Below are 18404 nucleotides of genomic sequence, written 5' to 3'. Positions count from 1 at the left end.
GCAGGACGAAAACTTCTGGAGGTGGATGGTGGTGATGACTGCATGACAATGTGAATGTACTTAATGCCACTGAACTGTACACTTAAAAATGGTCAAAATGGTAAATTTCATGTTTGTACATTTTGCCACTGAACAAAATTTAAAAAACTGGAACATTCTCATTCCCCTAATTCTTCCTTTTGTTTCAAACTAACTCAGGCACCAGCCTGGGCAGTGTTTCTCCAAATCCCCATCTTTGCATTGACTTTCGCATTTATAGCTGTTTGTTACATACATTGGCTCATTCTACTGAATTGTTCTGTTACTTGCTTTGTTCACTTAATTACATGCCTGGGTCATCTTTCCATGTTGGTACATATGGAACAAACTCATTTTTTGTCTTCTTCTTAAAAACCTTTTATTGAAGAGTCACCTCCATGCAGAAAACAGCACAAATCTTAAGCATGTAGCTTGATGAATTTTCACACACTGAACACATCTGTGCAGCCAGGACCTGATTAAGGAAAAGAATGTGACCAGCTCCCTGCCCCTGGATTTCCTCTTCTGCTTCCTTTCTTGTCACTACCCTTCCCCTGACTTCCCCAAACACTACCTTGATATGGAACACACTAGACATGAACTTTTCTTGCTTTTGGTACTTTACATAAATGGAGTCATAGAGTATGTTGTCTTTTGTGTCTGGCTTCATTCACTCAACACTATGTTTGCGGGATTCAATCTTTTTGCACACATGTCTGTAGATCTTCAGTCTTGTTTCTTAATAGCAGTATTTCTCAATCTTTTTTTTCACTTTTGCCCCCCAACAACCCGTTTTAGACATTTTCCATAATTACTTCCATGAAATTTAATACCACAGATATACTGTATATCTCTATCCATCATCCATCTATCATCTATACCTATCTATCTGTCTGTCTATCCTCTATCTCTATTTATATCTCTATATTGTATGTATATATGTATATTTTTTACTCCCCCCAAACCAATTTTTGCCCCTGTGGAGGTAGAATGTTGCTCTCATTGAGGACACGTGCTTTATAGTATTCCATTTTGTGAATATACTGAAACTTATTTATCCAATCTATTATTGATGGGCATTTGGGTAGTTTCTAGTTTTGTGGAGATCACAAGCCATGGAGTGATGCACATTCTAGTACATGACTTTCAATAAATATATGTACACATTTCTGTTGGGTATATACTTGAGTGGAGCCGCTCAATAATAGGGAATGCACATGTGTACCTTAAGTAGTTATTGTCAAAGCATTTTCCAAAGGGTTGTACCACTTTAACCGTCCCACCAGCAGTGCATGAAGGTTCCAGGTCCATGCCAACACTTGGTACTCCCCATCTTTTTCATTTAAGCCATTCCAGTGCATTTGCTACATCATTGGTTTTATAAACTGCACAATATTCCACAGAATGGACATATGGTAACTTGTTTAGTCATTGTCCTGCTGATGGATGTTTCAGGCGTTTCCAGTTTTCACCAGGACAATGCTGCCGTGAACAACCTTGTACATTCCTCCTTAGGCACAAGATTGAGCTTCTTCCAGAGGAGGGGTTCCTAGAGGTGGAATTATTGGTTCAAAGGGCATAGGCATCAAAAATCTTGATAAATTCTGACTGCCAACTTACCTTCCCCAAAGGCTTTAGCAATTTGCCTTCCATCTCAAACAATATATGACAGAGGGCCCACTTCCCTGAATCCTCAACAACACAGAATATTCCCACTGAGCCTCAGTTTACTCATGTGAGAAAGAAGACCTACCTTCTGGGGCTGCAGGGGGGATTCAGAAAAGTATGCTGTATGTAAAGCACCTGGCCGTGCTTGTTCTTGGCAGAGGAGAATGCTATGTTTTCTTCTTTTCCATCTCTTCCTTTTCCTCCTCCTAGTTCTCCTCCTTCTTCGTTCAATTTATTCCACAAATATTTACTGAGCACTATGTCTGATGCTGGGTCAACATTAGTAAATAAAACTGATGTAGTCTATCTTTGTGCCAATTACAATCTCATGTCATCTTCTCTTTCTCTTCCTCCTCCTCCATCTTCATTGTCACCAAGAGCACCCATAGATCTTGCAAAGTTCGTTATTATCCCTAGCACCGTGACAAGTATTAATTATAGATCATGTCCCAAACATAAGTTTTCTGTGCAGGGGTACAGCTTGCAGGTTGTCAGGCTGTGAATGCGAAGCATGTTGGGAAGCATCCTTTCTTATGTTTCTTCAAATTGACCCAGGGAAGGTCTGACCATTTCAGGAGAGGATAGACCAATACCCCTGGGAGTGCATGGAGTCATCTTCAGAGGTTGGGAGACATGCTGTCGCCTTGGTCTGTGATGGTATAGAAAGCACACATCATTCATTGGAAGAGAAACAAAAACCAGAGAAGGACCCAGTCAAGCTGGATCCAACATTGCATGCCAAACATTTTAGCTAAACTCTGCTTCTGCGACCTTCTCCCTTTTTGAAATCTCATTCTTTCATAGAGCCTGGTCAGCTAAGAAGCCTGGATCTTAGAAGAAGGAATCGGGGATGTGAATGTTTGCAACGATGTGCTGGAAAACATTTAACAACCGGCTTGCTGTAAACGAAGAAGCAAACAACAAAAAGCAAAAGAAGTCCTGATTTGTAGTGTGTGCCAACATCCATGGTGTAAATACTCCCAGGGTGGCTGATGCCACTTTCATGGCATCACTGAAGGTGGAGTTGGGAAGAGCTGGCTGCAGCACACCACTGAGTGTCTCAGAGGGAGTCCTAAGAGGGTCCAACCCCATGTGCCCAGCACTGAAAAGGGTATTTCCCGAGGCAGCCTTTCTTCGGGAAAGCAGGTGGGTCCAGACAGTCCAGTCCCTGGGGGCGAGGGCCAGCTTTGAACATTTCACTCAAAGCCATAGTAGGTGTACAAGAAGGAAGAGCTGGGTGGATGAATGCACTGCCGTGATGGCAGAGATGGTTCCTCATCAGTTCCTCCTTTAATCCATCAATGACGAGACTTCAGAATGTCCTGGCTCCTCTGATGAGACACATATTTACACAGTGTCAGTGTGTGAGAGAAGGATGTGTCACTACACATTTTTTGGACCAACTATTTGCTAATTAATTAACTCACGAGTTAAATTAATTATATTCATCAGAGCTATCTGACAATTAGTTAGCTGGAGAAGGACAATCTGGTGTGAAGGCTCCATGGAGGGATCCATGTCTAAGATGATAAGGTTGCAGGTTGGCTTCCCAGAGGAGCTGGTGTTTCATTTGAGACCTGAGGAATGAGGAGGGGCTTTCCAGGTGGGCACGTGGGGAAGGCAGCCCATGTAGAGGAATCCCAGTGTGGGCAATAGCAGAGGTGAAGGAGAGAGCTTGGTGCCTTCAAGGTACCATGCCTGCTGCCGTGTAGCTGGAAAATAAAGTGTAAGGGATGGTGGTGGTGAGAGGTGAGCCCAGGTAGTGAAAGGTGAGTCTAGGAAGGGGTCAGATCATGAAGGGACTTGAAGCTACTGTACGAGTCTGGGTTTGGCTGGGTTGTAGGGAGAACGACCATTCTGATTTTCCTAGGGCTGATGGATTTCCCAAGATGCAGAAATTTCAGTGCCAAAAAACCAGGAGAAGTCTCAGGTAAAGCAAAATGAGTTGGTCCTCTATCCAATAGGAAATGGGGAGCCACTGAGGAATTCTGAGCTAGGGAGTGATACGATAACCATTGGTTGTTAGAAGATAATCGGATCTCAGGTAAAATGAAGATCCTGCAGGAAGCCGTCTCTGAACTCTCCCTGGACCAGGTCAGATCCCAATTTCCAGGGCTCCCTGCAGTTCTCTTGGGCAATCACGTTGCTCTTATAATGCTGGTTTGATGTCTGCCTTCCCCAAAGGACAGCTAGCTGGTGAGACCATGAGCCACACATGTTGTGTTTACCTAGCACACAGCATGGCTCATGGAAAATGTTCAATAAAGGTCTGTGGATGGGGAGCAAATGCCTGGCATTGTCAGAATTGATACTCGTGCTCCCTAATTTTTCAAGTATAAACTGGGAATAATGCCACCTTCCCCATCGAGACTATAGTATGAAATCATCTGACACAGGACTTGGGGCGGGGAGCTGAAGAATAAATGCTCAAGACGTATTAGTGGAGCACAAGCCAGAAGGGTAAGGCAGAAAAGGATGAGCAATCACTAGTTAATTAGTCACCTAATTAAGTTGATGAATTACATTTATTATTACTATTATGTACTATTATTACATTTATTATTATTACTAATTCAATAGTCGTCTAATCTTCACTTTATTGTTTTATTTTCTGATGGTGAACTCTCCTCCTGGAGCTCTTTTGGGGGGATCCAGAGAGCCCGTAGACAGAGGTTAGAGTGACCAGTGCTGAGATGGGGATACAGGAGGCCGTGGAGCTGGGAGGAGACCCCTGACCCAGCCCGGCACAGAAAGCAAGCTGGGCTATCCCTTGACTCGTTCCTGTTCTGGTGTGGCTGCAGGCTGGCCACCTAACCTTTCTGAGCCAGAATTGCCTCACTTGTTAAAACCTACTTGAGAACTGTTCTGAGGATGAAATGAAGTAATTTCTGTGAAGTGACCCAGCATCACCTGGCAGTTTGGCAGGCTCTGGGTCTGACCCCGTTCTTGGAGCTGCAGACACAGTTTTGGCAGGCTCACATTACAAGGTAGCACTTCTCCTCCACGGCTGCATGTTGCAATTACCTGGGGAGCTCTTAAAAATACAGATTCTTGGGTTCTCCCCCAGGAGTTTCTGATTTAAGCGATCAAGGTGGGGTCCCAACATTCGTATTTTTAAAAAGGGGCCCATGTGATTGGTTTTGTGGGAGGGGACAGATAATAAGCGAGCAAGTGGATGAACCAGATAATGCAGATGGTGATGTGCGTTTAAAAAGGAGACAGCCCGGATGAGGTGACAGGGAAGGACCAGATGTGCTGACAGGACGGTTGGCATGGGCCTCAGAGGAAACAGCACCTGCCCAGGGAAATGTGGGGGCTCGATTCACGTGGCTTCTTCCCCCTCCCTTACACCACTGTTCCCCAACTTGGCTGAACGTTGGTATTACTGAAGGAGTTTTAAGGAACTGTAATGCAGGCTTCCACTCTCAGAGATCTGGTTTAGTTGGGGCCCAGGACAAATATAACTTAAAATTTACCATTGCAACCATTTTAAAGTGAAGAACTCAGTGGCATTGAGCACACTCACAATGTTGCGCAACCATCACCTCTATCTAGTTCCACAATGTTTTCATCACCCCAAATGGAAACCCTGCCCCATTGAGAAACTACTGTCCATCCTCCCCTTCTCTCAGCCCTTACAACCATTAATCTGGGTTAGTCACTGTCTCTATGGATTTACTTATTCTTATTCACAATGGCCAAAAGGTGGAAGCAACTCAAACATCCGTTGGTGAATGACTCCATGAACAAAATCTGGATTCATACAGTGGGATATTACTCAGATGTCAAAAAGAACGAAGCACTGATACATGCCTCAGTGTATCAGTGATACATGCCTCAGGATGAACCTTCAATGCTGTATGCTCAGCGAAAGGAGGCAGACACAAAAGGCCACATAGTACATGGTGCCGCGGGATTTTTAAAAGGTCCAGATGACTGTGAGGTGCAGCAAAGCTTGTGAACCACCATCTTATACCATATTGGATTTTGATCAATAACAGATTGACGGGGCTAGCCCACTGGTGTAGTGGTTAAGTTTGCAAGCTCTGCTTCAGTGGCCCAGGGTTCACTGGTTGGAATTCTGAGCGTGGACCTACACCTGCTCATCAAGCCATGCTGTGGTGGCATCCCACATAGAAGAACTAGAAGGACTCCCAACTAGGATATACAACTATGTACTGGGGCTTTGGGGAGAAAAAAACAAAAAAGAGGAAGATTGGGAACTGGTGTTAGCTCAGGGCCAATCTTCCTCACCAAAACAAAACAAAACAAAACAAAAATCCCACATTGATGCCCAGGCGTGTGTTGACATTGTTTACCATCACAGTCAGCAATGACATCCCAGGCCTGAAACGGTCTTATTTTCCAAGCAAATTTGGGTAAGGGTGCCAGTCCCTAAGCTGCCCAGTCTCTCGGGCTGTTTTGCAGAAGAATGAGGGAAGATGCTTCAATAAACACTCATGCCCTTCCCAGGCACCACTTTCCTGTGAGTTCACAGGCATGGTGGCTGTGTCCTGCCTTCACCCACTGCCAGAGAATGGCCATGTACCCAAAGAGCTCACGCTCAGCCCATGGGCACATCCCTGAATTCCTCTTTGCAAAAACAGAACCCTTTCTCTGCTTGATGTCTTTATTCTCACCTGTGTCACCATCCTGTTGTTCCCTTCAACCTCAGGTCCTGACCTCTGGGTTCTCTTCGCCTGTGTCCGGAGCTGCCGTGAGGTCTCATTGTGATGAAGGGAGGTGGTGTTGCTCAAAGACTTGGCAACTTGTCATCATCATCCCTGGCTCCTTGGGGGTAAACAACCCATAGGCAACCAACAAGAGGAGGCTAAGGCGGCGTCTCGTCAGGCAGGATTTTGTCTGCCACAGTTGGGGAGACACCCCTGTGCCTCCGGCGCTCTTTCCCTCCCTGAACGTCTCAAAGTTTTGCAAGTTGCTGAGCTCACAGTACGACGGGGAGGACACGGATGCAGCTATGGCTCCTCAGAGCATGTGAAAAATGGGAGCTCGAATCCTGACAGGGACTGTGAAATTGCACGGAGAAAACAGATTTACAAACGTTAAGTAAGGCGGCTCAGAAGTGGCACAGCTGGGCTCAGAGGGTAGCTGTTTCAGACTCCTGAATCCTCTTATTTCCCTTCCTTCATAGCCCAAGGGTCAGATCAGTGAAAAAGAAGTCAAAGCAGGGCTCGGCTCCTCTCCCAAGTCCAGCTGGAGGAGGTCCCACGAGCTCAGCAGAACAACGAGCCAGCCCAGGCTGCTCAGCGTGGCCTGAAGCAGATCTGGCAACCAAGGCAGTGCTCTCTCTCGCTGTGACTGGGTGCACCCATGCTGCACAGCCGCGTTCTCTGGCCTGGCCCACCCCTTGGGCATCTACACGTCTCAGTTGCTTCCATTCCTGCCAATCTACTGTAGACATGAGTGTGTGTGTAGGGGGCGGTTCAGGTGGAAGGATGCAAATAAGTGGGCGGTCTTCACTCTGTAGCAAGCAGATAGTTGAGCAGAAGGCACAATAGCATAATGGCAAAGATGGAGGCTTCGGGATCAGACTCTTAGGATGCCCAGCCCCAGTGGCTCCATGTCCTCGTCCATAAAGAATGCCCACTGTGCTTGAGTGTTGCGAGGAGTTAATATATCCAAAGCACTTAGAAAAGCATTTGTTATTTAGAAAGCACTCTATTTCACTTCCTAAATACCTCTTGGATTCATCCTTTTCTCTCCAGCATCACTTCCTAGTTGATTGAGATGGCTAACATCCATGACCTGGATGGCAGCTGCAGACTCCTAATTGATCTCTGCCAGCTGGTTGTGTGCCCTGGACAAGCCCCTGCTGCACCCCGGGACACCGGCTTCTTCAGTACACACAAGGAACTTGGCTCTGGTCCGCGGGTTGTGTTGTGGAAGCTGCATGGTGTGTGCACTGTGCGTCTTCTTCATGGCGAGGGTGGAGGAAAGGGGAAGGGAAGGAGGGGGCCGTACACTGACACTATCCGTAGACTGAGCCAAGCCTCCTGGGGAGGAAGCTGGTTCACATCGCTGTGGGATGCAGTCACTTAAAAGCTGTTAATGGTGACTACAATGATTGTGCTACTAATGAGGCACAAGATGAAGAGAAAAGAATAGTTGTAGTGTGTTAGTGCCACAAACAAGCAGAAATGGCACTTGTGGTTGCTCTTGCAGTGAACAGACACAAACATGTTTTTGTGTTCAAAAATGGGTGAGGAAACAGACAAATGAGTGAGAGGGAACCCCAGCAAGTATGTGAGAGGGTGCTTGGGCGGAAAGTCACTGCTGGAAAAGGGGCCGCAGTAGAACTGACCGCACAAGGCCATTCTCCAAAGACGGATGGAGCTGGAGCCCCAATGCTGTCAGCTGCACATCAACTAGGAAGACATCTTGAACCTCAGCGGTATCTATTGATGACAGATCGAGGCCTTCTGGGGCCTTTCCACCAGAAATGGAAAGTGTCTGTGTGAAATCAGATCTTCCAGGCTGACCTCATGAAGCTCTCCTGATTGTGGGCAAGATGTGGAGCTGCTTCTGCTGGGGGACGCTTAACGATGTTACACAAAAAGGGCCATTTTCCACATTGAGGGCAATGTTTTTAGGTAAGACTTCCTTTCTTTTCCTTCCCTCCGTTCCGTCCTTCCCTTCCTCCCTCCCTGTCTCCGTCTCTCTTTCCTGCTATCTTTATTAGCTGCCTACTAGATCCCAGGCATGGTAAATATATTGGAGAAAAATTAGATATGGTCCATGCTGTCAAGGACTTTACACTTACTGGGTGGAGACAGTCATTAGTGAAACAACCACATTCATGAATACATAGTCAGAAGCTGAGAAAATTACACTGAAGGTAGAAGTAGGCGGCTATGAGAATGTAAAGAGACCAGCTGAGGCTACTAAGAGGTCTGGGAAGAGCTACCTGGAGAAGAGACAGACTTGAGTGGGGATCTTCTGGGCAGAGATGTGTTGGGGGTGTGGAGAGAGAAAGAGTGGCCCAGGTAGAGAATCAATGGGGACAAAAGGCCCTGGGGCTGGTGAAGAAGCCAACGAGAGGGATGATGGGGGAGTGGTCTGAGATGTGATGGAGAGAGAGAAGCAGAAGCTGGCCCTGCAGACTTGTGTCCTAAAATGACTCTTTCCTCCAAACGGAATGGAATCAGATCTCCCTACATTGACATCCAATTGCTGCAGCTGGCAGAGTCAGGACTCAAGAGATAGACGTAGCTCCAAGATCAATCAAATCAAACCCTGAAAAGCCTTTTCCCAATTTTTAAGGCATTAGGCCAGGTGCTTTGTAAGTGTCCTGGAGGGAGTGAACCTCTTTAGGAATCTGTTCATAAAGATTGGGTACTCGGAGTGGCTGATCCCAACAGTGCTTGAACCCTCCAGTATACTGATGGAGTGCAGAAATTTCCATCAATGCTAATGAATTCCTGATGGAAGAAAGCGACTTTCCAAGAGACCAGTGTGAGGAAAACAATGAGCGATGTGCAGAAGAAGAGGGGGAGTCCCAAATTAAATGAATACAAGGGAAGAAGCACCTGGACCACATCCAAACAGGAATCTGATCTGCAAAATTGGGCCCCTGGCCACCTTTCCAGCCTCATCCACTGCCATCCTGAAAATAGTTTTCAGCTTCTCAGATGTGTCAGTTGCTTTTTCTCTTGCCCTGGAATCTTTGCCCAGGCTGTTCCCCCTTCCTAAAACACTCTTCTCCACTCCCCTCACCCCTCCTTTTTTTTTTTTTTAACCTAACTGGTTCCTGTTCATATTTCAAGTGACAGTTTTTTTTTTTTTTTAAAGATTGTCACCTCAACTACCATCTGTTACCAATCTTCTATTTTTTTTTCCTTCTTCTTCTCCCTAAAGCCCCCCAGTACATAGTTGTATATTCTAGCTGTGAGTGCCTCTGGTTGTGCTATGTGGGACGCCGCCTCAGCATGGCCTGATGAGCGGCGCCATGTCTGCGTCCAGGATCCGAACTGGGAAGACCCCAGGCTGCTGAAGGATTAGAGTGTGTGAATTTAACCACTCGGCCACGGGGCCGGCCCCCAGGTGACAGCTTTAATATCAACTTCTTTAGGGCAGCATTTCCTGACCTGCCTTTTCTCTGTTAGATAACATCTCCCTAGTTTCATGCATCTGTCACACCTTACTCTTCTCCTTTATGACATTTCTAATTACTCAGGTTGAAATTTGTCCTGTTTATGGAGTGCTCACTGTGCGCCAGGCACTATCATAAGCACTTTAAATGTATCATCTCATTTAATGCTCATAGCTGAGATGTAAGAACTGCTATTATGACCATTTTATATGTTGGGGAAACTGAGGCATGGCAAGATTAAATAAGTTGGCCAAAGTCTCTCAACTAATACTTGGCAGCACCCGAGTTTGAACTGCTATCTGACTCCGGCATCCATGTTATTCACTACTTCTTGTAGCACAGAAGGAAGAGGTGTGAGCCTGGAGACTTATGCAGGGGCTTCTCAGAGCAAGAGAATAGCGAGACGGGCCTGCTACTTCCAGGCCACCCTGGCACTCAGAGCTTATCCCAGAAAACAGGGACCATTAACCCCACGCTGGTTCTCACCAGAGGGATATGATGATTTGCAGGGGTGTGTGAGGGCTGAGTCAGTGGGTGACTCAGGTGATGAACTGCGGAAAGTGGGGCAGACAGCTGCTGAGTGGTGCAAGATTACGTCCCCAGAGGAAGGAGACAAAGCAGGCCCTGAATTTCTCCTGCTAACACAAGGTGGGAACCAAAAGGAATCATATTTAAAAAAATATATTATTTAGAAAATAACTTTGGTGGTTGTAACTGGCTTAAGATATAGAAAGTCATTTTTCATTTCATGTAAAAATGGAGATAGGTGGTTCAGAGCTGGAATGAAAGCTCAGCCATCACCAGGTAGCTACACTCCCTCTATTTTGTTGCTCGGCTCCCATCAGTATACAGCTTTCATCTTGTGGCCCCAGATGGCTGCTCCAGCTCCCACCATCATAGCCTACATTCCCGTTAGCAGAAAAGAGGAAAGGGGAGGGGAAGTACATGTTCCCTTCCTTTAAGAGAATGACTAGCATACTGCACATGTAGCTTCGACTCACATCTCATAGGCCAGAATATACTTCCAGAGCCACACCTAGCATGCCTGGATTCTCCATGCCCTCCCAACCCATCCTCAGCTCGGATCTTCCTTAGCAAAGATCCAGTGGTGTCCTGATACCCTCATGTCAAAGCCACAAGCCTCAGGGTTGCTTCCTCAGACAGCAGCCCTAGAGACTGACCAGGGTTGTGGAGGGAGCTCTGAGCAGGGAGTCAGGAGACCTCAATTCCAGCCCTAACCTGGTACAAGCTTGATGTGAGACCTAAATAGAATTGCTTCTCCTTCCTGGGTCTCAGGATCTCCATTTGTAAAATGAGGTAACTGCACCATTTCCCACCTATTCTCTCATCTCCTTCCAGGTTCTAGAAAGTTCCTCACCATCTTCTGCAGAATTCCAGGGACTAACACCTTTGTTAGGACTGAGAAGCTTGCTCCTACTCCACCAATGGTTATTCTGAGCCCCAGATTGCTCAACTTTCCATTCCATCTTTCAAGCATTACCTCAAAGCCTGAAGCCTCAGCTAAACCTTTGTTGATGGATGGAGGGTGTCACAAAAACTTCAAGTTTTCCCCCAAGTCCATGCTCCATATTACGCAGAGTAATATAAGCCTGAGCTGGGAATGTGGCTGCCAAGCTAAAGATTACATCTCCCAGGCTCCTTTGCAGCTAAGGGTGGTCGTGTGACCAAGAGGAAGTGGGCAGAACTTGTGTATACAACTTCCAGGTCCCTCCCTTAAAGGGGAGGAGCATGTCCTTTCCTTCTTCCTTCCCACTTCCTGCTGGTCACTGGTGTGAGGAGGGGCACTGGGGCAGCGGTCGTGGAAGACGAGGCAGAAGACATCACAAGAGAGTCATGGAGCCCCCATCCTCACTCCAGGCCAGCACTGCCCACCCAGAACTTTCCCTTGCTGCTCCATAATACTGGATCTCCGTGTTTAAAAAAACAAATCTGTATCCTAACTAACACGGAATTTGGTACCAGGAGAAACAGGCTGCCTCAACAGAACCCCAAATATATGACATTGGTTTAGTATAGTCATTCTCAATCAGGGGCAGTCTGCCCCTCCCCCCAGGACATTTGGCAAAATCAGGAAACATTTTAGGTTATCTTGAATTGGAAGGAGATGTTACTGACATCTAGTGGGCCAAGGATGCAGCTGAATATCCTACAAGACACAGGACAGGCCCCCAGTGCAAAGGATGATCTAGCCCAAAGTGTCAACAGTGTCAACAGTGTCACAGTTGAGAAACTGGGGCTTAGCAGGAAGTGGTGAGGACACGTGTAGGGATGCTGGGAAGCTGACCACTCACACTTTGCTCTGATGAAACCCCTGGTAAGTCTGTCAATCACAATGTGAGCAAGGCTGCAGCTCTAGAGAAAATGGTTTACAAATTTAGGATGTTGGAATGTGTTGACTGCTTCTTGCTGCTGTCAGCAAAGTCCTATAAAAGCAAAAGATGGACTCCAAGTGGAACCAGCCAGTGTGCAAACAGAAACAGAAGGAGAAGACATTACGCTGAGTGAAAGAAGCCAGGCACAAAGGTCACATATTGTGATTCCTTTTGTGTGAAATGTCTAGGACAGGCAAACCCATAGGGACGGAAAGTAGGTTTGTGGTTGCCAGGGGCTGGGGGAGGAGTGATGGGGAGCAACTGCTTAATGGGTATGGCGTTTTATTTTGGGGTGACTAAAATGTTTTAGAACTAGATAGTGGTGATGGTTGCACAACATTGTGAACGTAGGAGATTTTTTAGGCATATTAAGTGTGTGTAGATGAACTTGTTGGGTATAGTGACTCCTCACAGATGGATGTGATTGGATATCAAGAGACTGGAAGTCTACTAACTTTTTGGGAGAATTTTATTGTTGAAGAAATTATACGTGTGGCTTGTGTCAAAAAGCCTATGGTTGTTCAAACTCCAAAACATCTCTGGCTCTAAGTCGATACCAGCAGGAGGTGAAGTTTGAAATCTACAGGCTTCCTTCCCAAGTTTCCGTCTCTTATGCCCACTTAAAACCTACTTTTGGAGAAAGATGGACAAGAAGACACCTACAGAGAAAAAGCAAGGAGTCCCGGAGGACAAAACAAGGAAATTTCTCCAAAAGAGAAGAATGAAGCTGGCAAGTGATCCTTTCATTTTACCCTTAGCTTATCCAAATTCCCCTTGTGGCTGAGCACGCGCACTGTATCACAGTCAGAAAAACACTGTGCATCCTCAGAAAACCACCCCCAAATTGCACCTTGTCTCTTCTCAAATCTCTAAATAGTTTTGCTTAGCACTAAACCCCAGATATGTTAAATATTGGGCCCTGTGATGGACAGCTTTTGACATTGCTCCCAATGGTCCCCATGTCCTTCCTTCCTTTGTGTAACTTGCTCGCCTTCAGTGTAGTTTGGACCTAGTGCCTCACTTCTCGTGAATGGAACACGGCAAAGGTGATGGGCCGGCACCTCTGAGACTGGGTTACAGAGAGCCCACGACTCCGGTCTTGTTCTCTCTCTCTGGCTTGTCTTGCTTCCCTTGGTTTTCACACTTCGATGACGTGAGCCGCCATGTTGGAGAGGCCGCCGTGGCCAGAGCCTGTGAGGAGCTGAATCTGCCCACAGCCCTGCGAGCAAGGCTGGAGACATAGCCTCCTCAGCAGAGCCTCCTGATGAGACCACAGCCCCGGCTGGCATCTTGACTTCAGCCTGGTGAGAGACCTTCAGATACGTGACTGAGAGATAACACGTGTCTTTGTTTAAAGCCATTGAGTTTTGGGCAATTTGTTACATAGAAATAGATAACTAATGCAACCATATATTGCTGACTCCTTAAAAGAAAACAACGTATTGCTGATTTTTTTGCAACGCTGACCCCTTCATGTAACCACAGTGAAGAACTACCGTTTTATCCCACCAATTAGAATATTAAACAAAAACAGCCACGTTTTTATTTATTTTTTGAGGTCATATTGGCTTATAACATTATATACATTTCAGGTGTACTTCATTATATTTCAACCGCTGTATCGATCACATCGTGTTCACCACCAAAAGTCTAGTTGCCACCCATCACCACATGCATGTGCCCCTTCCATTTACTGATATAATACCGTGGGAGAGAAATTTCTAAGCAGAGGGAGTAACATCTGCAGATGCTCTGAGGCCAAAGAAAGTTTGACGTGTGGAAGAAACTGTGGTAACCTGAATAGTGATCCCTCCTCCCTCCAAATTGTCCATGTTCAAATACTTGGAATCTGTGAATATGTTACCCTACATGGTAAAAGGGACATTGCACCCGTGATTAAGGATCTTGAGATGAGGAGATTGTCCTGGATTATTGGAGCGGACCCAGTGAAGTCACAGGACTCCTTACAGGAGGCAGGCAAGAGGGCCAGAGTCAGAAGAAGGACATGTGATGACGGAAGCAAAGAGTGAGAGTCAGACAGGGATTTAGAGATGCTGCTGCTGGCTTTGAAGGTGGTGGGAGGGGCCAGGAGCCAAGCACTGCAGGCAGCCTCTAGAAGCGGGAAAAGGCAAGCAGATGGGTTTTCCCCCAGAGCCTCTGGAGGAACTGTGGCTCTGTGGACACACTGATTTCAGCTCAGTTTGGACTTCTGAGTTCCAGAACTGTAAGGTCTAAATTTGCATTGTTTTGAGCCACTAATTTGGTGATAGTTTGTTACATCAGCAATAGGAAATTCACACAAAAATGAAAATGCCTGAAGCTCAAAGTCTTGGAAGGGGCGGGGGAGAGCTGTCTGAGATGATGGGGGGCAGGAGAGGGAGTCCGCAGTGAGGTCAGATGGCTATGGTTTGAATGTTTGTGCTCGCCCCCCCCCCCCATTCATATGTTGAAACCTAACTCCCAAAGATGATGGTATTAGGAGGTGGGGCCTTTGGGAGGCAATTAGGTCCTGAGAGTGGAGCCCCCATGAATGGGATTAATGTCCTTATAAAAGAGACCCCACAGAGCTCTCTGGCCCCTTCCACCATGTGAGGACATAGTGACAAGACACCGGCTGTGAGCTGGGAAGAAAGTCCTCACCAGAATGTGACCAGGCTGACACCTTGAGCTTGGACTTCCCAGCCTCCAGAATTGTGAGCAAAAAATTTCTGTTGTATATAAGCCACCCAGTCTGTAGTATTTTGTTATCGCAGCCTGAATGGACTAAGACAGGAGGACCATGTTCCAGGGGCAGTGGGTGCTGCTGGTGGTGGTGGCAGGGCAGTGACCTGCTCTGTGGACTGAAATGCCTGTGCTGGCTGAGACGTGTTTGCACATTACAGGGAAAGACAGCAGCAGGAAGGCCAGTTAGGAGGCTGTAGGACCACCCAGGCAAGAGCTGATGGTGGCCTGGACCAGAAGGTGGAGGAAAAGAGACAGATTTAAAGTCATTAGGAGTAATATCAACAGGGCACTTGATTGCAAAAACTCTTCTCTTAGTGCTCAGCATAGTGGCTGGCTTCAGTTGATGCCACCAAATGATGTTGATCGAGTGACTAAATGAATGAGTTGGGTGTGCCCAATATCTAAGGGAGAATTTGTAGGACCAAATTATGACTTTCATGGGCCGGAGACACTTTCCCCTTCCTGGGCCCCTTCCTCCATAAACAAATATTAAAAATGTATTTAAAACCTGCAGTGGTATAACATATATGAGTCCCTCGAGTGCTCAGAATCATTTTTCAGAAAGTAGGTCGGTGGGCACCAGGGGCTGGGGGAGGGGCTGGGGAGTCAGTGTTCAGTGGAGACACAGTTTGTTTTGCAAGGTGAAAAGAGTTCTGGAGGTGGACGGCGGGGACGGCTGCACAACAATGTGGATGTGCTTAATGCTACTAAACATACACTGGAAAATAGCTAAGATGGTAAATTTTATATTATATGTATTTTACCACAATTTAAAAAAATGGAAAAAAACACTGCATTGGCATAAAGATGAAAATAATCCAGGCTGGATTTATTATTTAATAATTTTAATTTTTATATTATATAATATGACATATATACTATAGAGTATAAATATATAGTATAGATAATATGCAATATGACATATCTACTTTTATATATTCCTATGTTTCCTCTGACTTTAAAAGAAATTAAAATTAAAGCGTTTTTGTAGGACATCCCTCAGTGTTGGCTGTGGCCAGTGCAGAAATTGGCAGCAGGGAGGGAATGCATCTCGGACACTGGCGTGCGTGAGACTCCCCAGGGAAGCTCACTAGAAATGCATATTCCTAGGCCCTGCTCCCTGAGATTCAGATTCTGTAGGTCTGGAGTGTGGCCCAGGAATCTGTGTCACTGACAGGCACTGTAGGTGTTCTCATGCAAAGGGTACCTGGACCATTCTTTGGGGGCAGTGGTGTATCCCCATGTGGGAACATCCCCACACAATTTAAGTCCAGACTTAACCCCTCCCTTGCTGGGTGGCATTTTAAGTATTGCCACTGCTCTGAGCCTATTTCTTCATTGCTAACTTGGGGATGATGACACCCACCTTGGGGTGTCATTGAGAGGCTCGCCCAGTGCCCACGACTTGACCTGGGGCAGCAGCTGAAAGCTCAGCTCTGAGGCAACTGAGGGAATTGTGCAAACGCTGTAGAGGAACATCGAGTGAGCTGAGGTGGCAAACGGGCTGTGCCAGCAAGGACGGGGATGGCAGGTTGCAACCCAGAGGGCACGGCATTGTATGTGCGGGGAGTATTTGCATCCCAGGCAAGGATTATGGGCATGATGGATGAACAAAGATGCAGGTAAAGGGACAATCCCTGACCCTGGGGAGGATCAGCAAGAGGCTCAAAGTCGGCAGGATGATGGGGGCTCTGGGCCCTGGGAGGATATATGGACTGCACCAAGGGGCTCCTTTTCTCTTTGGCTTTGACCAGTAGGGAACATGGGCCAACGAAGGGAGGAGGAGGAGAAGCTTTTATTCCCCCAGCATCTACACGGCAGCATTGCAAGTCTGGCTGCCTCTCACTAACTTGTCCCTTCAGATTTAGGGGTGGCAAAGGTGGCTCCCCACAATAGCTAGCACTCAGGTCTTGTGCTACCCTTTGAGGGTGCCCTCCACCCTGCCTACACCTTTGAAAATTCAGTCCATTCTCATTACCCGTGGTAGTTGTGTTCTATAAGGTCTCTGAGTAGTGAACCATGGCTTCCCGGGGAGATTTACAAGGGCAGGTCCTTGTGAGCCTCTGGTCACAACATTTTTGTCAACTGATCAATACCTGACCTTGTTTTGTGTGTGTTTCTGTTTAAAGACACTTCTTTACTATACATTGATGATTCATTAGCACTGAACTCACAGCCAACAGCACTATAACTCGTGCCCGAACAACGCTTGTCAAACACATGCTTCTCTGTAAGTCACTTCCCAGCCTTCTTGCACTTGGGAGCACTAGACAGCACTTCAGCACTATCCTTAGGGGACGTTGTAAACAGAACAGTCACCAACAAAACTCACAAAAGCAGGAAAAAATGTGGCACTGAGTAGACTGTGGAAAGGACATGTGTAGGTATGAGAGCTGAAACAGGAAGGGAGAGTGTCACCTTGTTGGACCTTGGCTGGGAACGTGTACTCTGGGCCCGGCCACTAAAATCTTTTACTGCTCTGTGCACATCTGCAAATCACTGTGAAAGTGCCACAGTGCTGATTTTTGGGGTTATGAATAAATTTTAGTGATTTAGGTGAATTCACAAATATGGAATCTGCAAATAATGGGGATCGACTGACATCTCTGTTAAACTTCCTTCAAGTTGGATGTGCTCCCTTCTTCCTGTGGCATCCTGATTGGTACAAGGAAGAAGTGCATGAAGAACATTCCCAGGGAAGACTGAGCCCAGGGAGCATCCGGTGACCCCTGGGCTGTGAAGTTCCCCTTGAGATAAGGGAACTGGCTGGGATGCCCAAAGGTTCTGAGAGAGATACAGCTGGTTTGATGCCCCTCCACCCCCTCTCCAGCTCTACTCCTTCTCAACTCCGTGATCCTTGGCAGGCAGTTCCCTTTTCCTCTGTATTTCTCTGTCAGATGGGCATAATTTACCCCATCTCCACTCAGTTGTCATGGGGACCAATGAAGATGATGGTGAGACCATGGTTGATGCTTGCAGTGCGGAGCAAAGGAGAGAGCATGGATTCAGACCCGGGTGTAAATCCTTGTTTGTCCCTTGCTGGCTGTGTGACCTTGGGCAAAGGAGTTCACTTTCTTGAGCTGCATTTCCTTCTCTGTAAAATGTCAGCTGGACTACTTGTGTCATGTGACTGGTTGGCTTTGCCAAAAAGCTAATGTTCATGAGGGCCATCCTCGGCATATGCATGATCAGTTCCAAGGGGGAGGAATGTCTGCTTTGGTCTTTGCCATTTCCCCTAACAGCCTCTGGCACAGAGCAGGTGTTTGGGAAGTATTTGTGGCTTGAATGAACCCCCTATTGTATGTATGCCACACCCTGGAGTCTCCCCCTGGAGAGAAGATAATTCTCATAGCTTGTTGTGAGGAGCTCTGTGATGGGACAGTGTCCAGAAGGCTGTGAGAAGACAGAGGAGAAACTGAGCTATGCCTGGATGGGCAGATGCAGCCAGGTGGGCTTCCTATAGGAGGCCACACTAGATCTGCATCCAAAAG

The 18404-nt window shown here is 46.7% G+C and overlaps 1 long non-coding RNA gene across 1 annotated transcript in view; it reads left to right on the top strand.

Annotated features, from left to right (window-relative positions):
- LOC111769623 (uncharacterized) overlaps window positions 1-13737 on the top strand; it is an 86090-nt gene extending 72353 nt beyond the window's left edge. The window contains exons 3-4 of the long non-coding RNA XR_002802404.2: window positions 2491-2832; window positions 6362-13737. This is a non-coding gene — a long non-coding RNA (uncharacterized lncRNA). The remainder of the gene's footprint in view (window positions 1-2490; window positions 2833-6361) is intronic.
- Window positions 13738-18404: the final 4667 nt, after the last annotated feature.

Source organism: Equus caballus, chromosome 21 (genome assembly GCF_041296265.1).
Source record: "Equus caballus isolate H_3958 breed thoroughbred chromosome 21, TB-T2T, whole genome shotgun sequence".
Classification (NCBI taxonomy): Eukaryota; Metazoa; Chordata; class Mammalia; order Perissodactyla; family Equidae; genus Equus; species Equus caballus.
Note: the sequence above shows the minus strand (reverse complement) of the source record. Positions and strands in the feature narration are given on the sequence as shown.